Genomic DNA, 4,290 nt, shown 5'->3' with positions numbered 1-4,290 from the left:
GCCTTTTGTTTGGGGACCATCCCAAGATACCACTTTCAATGAGCTCAAGAACTTGCTTACTCATGATCCCGTGCTTGCTTTACCCAACTTTGACAAACCCTTTGAGATTCATTGCGATGCTAGTGGTAATGGCATAGGAGGTGTGTTAATGCAAGAGAAGCGCCCCATATCTTACTTTAGTGAGAAACTCTCTGGCGCGCAACTCAATTACCCCATCTATGGCAAAGAGCTCTATGCTTTAGTGCGTGTCTTGCATGAATGGGAACATTACCTTCGTCCCCATGAGTTTATCATTCATACCGATCATGAGACTCTCAAGTATCTTAAGGGCCAAACCAAGTTGAACAAGCGTCATGCTAAGTGGGGTGAATTTATTGAGTCTTTTCCTTATGTCATCAAGTACATTAAGGGTAAGGAAACCATTGTAGCGAATGCCCTTTCTCGCATATGCATGCTTGTCACTCAACTTGAATTGGGATATCATTGGTTTGAGCATATCAAAGACTTGTATGAGCATGATCCTACTTTTGCTACTCCATATGCCAAGTGTTTGTCGCACAACTTTTGGGAACGCTATTACATCAAAGATGGGTATCTTATGAGAGCTAACTAACTTTGCATCCCCGAGTCTTCTCTTTGTTTGTTGCTTTTGTAGGAATCTCATGGAGGAGGCTTAATGGGACATTTTGGACGAGATAAGACGTTCGCCACGCTCTCGAAGAACTACTTTTGGCCCAAGATGTTTCACGACGTCAACCGCTTCACCAACCGATGCTCTACATATCACAAAGCTAAGTACAAAGCTCAATCCCACGGCCTTTATATGCCCCTACCAATTCCATATCAACCATGGGAAGACATTAGCATGGACTTTGTACTTGGTTAGCCTAGGACTAGAAATGGGAAGGATTCTGTATTTGTTGTTGTGGACCGTTTCTCAAAAATGGCACATTTTATTCCTTGCAACAAGATAGACGATGCTTCACATGTTGCTAATCTCTTTTGTAGGGAAATATTGCGCCTACATGGAGTGCCAAAGACTATCGTCTCGGACCGCGACGTGAAGTTCCTTAGCTACTCTTCTCTATGGCATATAATCCACAAACCGACGACCAAACGGAAGTTACCAACCGCACACTCTCTGCTCTACTTCGAGTACTAATGAGGAAGAACATCAAGGAGTGGGAGGAGTGCCTACCTATTGCCGAGTTCGCCTACAACCGAGCAAGACACTCAACAACCAGCAAGTCCCCCTTCGAGGTCGTCTACGGGTTCACCCTTTGTTACCAGTGGATATTCTCCCTTTACCACTCCAAGAGTGCATCAATTTGGACGCAAGTGCACGTGTAACTCATCTCAAGAAGGTGCATGAAGATACAAGACATACTATCGAGCGCCAAGTACAACGACTTGCGACCAAGCGCAACATCAACAAGCACCCATGATCTTCAACTTTGGTGATCTCGTGTGGCTACACCTTCGCAAGGACCGCTTTCACAAGAACGCAAGTCCAAGCTTCGACCACGAGCGGATGGACCATTCAAGGTGCTTGCACGCTACAACAACAATTCTTACAAGATCGACATCCCACGTGACAAGTACTCCGTGATCGACATCTTCAACATCAAAGATCTCTCGCCCTACCATGGTGATGAGGATTTCGATTCGAGGATGGATCTTCCCCAAGGGAGGGGAGATGATGCGGAGCATCCCATGATCATCCCCATGGACGCACCTACACCTCCAACGACACCACTTGGACCAATGAGAAGAGCCCGAGCCAAGGCTATCGAAGATAAGATGAACTGACTCCTCTCCGAACTTCCACTTTCTATGCACGAGACATGGCTACTACCTAAGTCCGAGTTGTTGTGCATGGTTAGGTACAAAGAGGACCCTCCCAAGGATGCACATGAAGAGGTACAAGTCCCCTAGTTCACGGATGAAGAGAACCATTAGAAGGAGTCAAGTACACCTCAAAGGCCCCGGACATCCAGCCGCGACCCCGGACGACCGGCCCCTAGAGCTCCTCCCACCACAGCCACGCAGCCGCCAGAAGCTATAGGCCCCGGACATCCGGCCTCGCCAGCCCAGACATCCGGCCTTTCCCGAGCCCCGGGATATCCGGCCACCAACCCGGAAATCTGGACCCCTCCGAACCCGAGAGCAACAAAGCCCACCACTCCAGCCCGGACATCCGGCCTCCCCAGCCCGAACATCCGGCCAACGCCCGGACGTCCGGCCTCCCCTGTCTGCGCACAGTGAAGGGACGAGGCCCATGTACCCCTTCTCCCCCTAGACTATATATACTCCACCTCGTCCAACTTTCTAGGGTTAGCAAAGGTTTAGCTCATGTTTGTGTGAGAGCTTTGCTCATCCACTTAGTTACCTTCTCCACGGAGATTCGAGACTCCACCGGAAAAGACCCCCCAAGCGGATTCAAGACCCCTCTTTAGGGAAGAAGTCAAGACCTCCTCACGGAGAAGATCGGCTACCCTTGTATCATCCTTAGTTGTCCGTGGATCGTGTATCTCCTCTTATGTATTCGAGGATCTAGCACTTGTGTGACTTGTTCTTGTTATTTTGAGTGTTCCTCTTGTGTTTTCCCTCGTTTGCGTCCTCGTGTTCTTCGTGTTCTTTGTGGGATCCACTTCTTTCGTGAAAGATCGGCCGATTAGAGTTCCACCCTACATCATAAATTTTCATCCCAACTAGATCCATAATCTAGCGCACAAGATCTCAACATGTCCTCCAGAATCTGATTTACTCTCTCTGTCTGTTCATCTGTCTGCAGATGAAAGGTTGTATTGTACTCTAGCCTAGTACCCAAAGTCTGGTGCAATTGATTCCAAAACTTCGAGGTAAACTGTGTCCCTCTATCTGATACGATGGTCCTCGGAACTCCATGCAGACATACGATCCTGGTCATATATATTTTGGCCAAGTTCGCACTTGTATAGGTGGTTTTCACTGGGATAAAATGAGCTACCTTCTTCAAGCGATCAACTACTACCCAGATTGAATCATATCCCGACCGGGTCCTGGGTAATCTGGTGATGAAATCCATGCCAAGCTTGTCCCACTTCCATTCGGGTATCGGCATAGGCTGTAGCAATCCTGCTGGCTTCTGATGTCCTACCTTCACTCTTTGAGATACATCACATAGTGCTACATACTCGGCAATATCCTTCTTCATACCTGTCCACTAGAAACGCTCCTTCAAATCCAGATACATCTTGGTATTTCCAGGGTGAATTGAGTATGGCGAGTCATGAGCTTCCTGAAGTATTAACTTCCTCATCTCCTCATTATTGGGCACATATATACGATCCTCAAACCATAAGGTTTCATGCTCATCCTCACGGAAACACTTGGCTTTTCCTTTGCTCATCTTCTCCTTTATGTCGGCGATTTCCTTATCATCCTTCTGAGCTTGTCGAATCTTTCCCAATAATGTAGACTGTACCTCCATTGTTGCAACAAAACCTCTTGGAACTATCACCAAACGAAGTTCCTTGAGATCGTCAACTAACTCCTGTGGTAATCCTCCACTTACGAGGGTATTGGCATAACTCTTCAAGCTCAAAGCGTTTGCTGCGACATTGGCCTTTCTTGGATGATAATGCAACTTCATATTGTACTCCTTTATAAGCTCCAACCATCTCCTCTGCCTGAGATTTAGCTCCTTCTCAGTGAAAATGTACTTCAAACTCTTGTGATCCGTGTACACATCGCAACGGTTTCCAATAAGAAAATGTCTCCAAGTCTTCAGCGCATGCACTACGGCTACTAACTCCAAATCATGTGTGGCATAATTCAACTCATGCGGTCGAAGCTGTCGTGAGGCATATGAAACAACTTTTCCGTCTTGCATAAGTACACCTCCAAGTCCTAAGCGAGAAGCGTCGCAATACACTAGGAAATCCTAGCGTATATTCGGAAGAATCAACACTGGGGTTGTAACCAAACGTTTCTTCAACTCCTAAAAACTGGCCTCACAATCTTCAGTCCATTTGAACCTCCTGTAATATCTTGCGAGTCCCAGAAAATTGCGGATCTCTCCAACTGAGGTGGGTGCCAACCACTCAGTGACAGACTAAACTTTTATGGGGTCTACTGCTATACCTTCTCCTGATATAACATGTCCAAGAAATCCAACTTCCTTCAACCAAAACTCACACTTGCTAAACTTGGCATACAACTGATGTTCCCTGAGCTTCTCGAGAACTAAGCGCAAGTGTTCCTTGTGTTCCTCTTCATTCTTTGAGTATACCAAAATATCATCAATGA

The sequence above is a fragment of the Triticum aestivum genome, chromosome 3A (genome assembly GCF_018294505.1).
Source record: "Triticum aestivum cultivar Chinese Spring chromosome 3A, IWGSC CS RefSeq v2.1, whole genome shotgun sequence".
Classification (NCBI taxonomy): Eukaryota; Viridiplantae; Streptophyta; class Magnoliopsida; order Poales; family Poaceae; genus Triticum; species Triticum aestivum.
Note: the sequence above shows the minus strand (reverse complement) of the source record.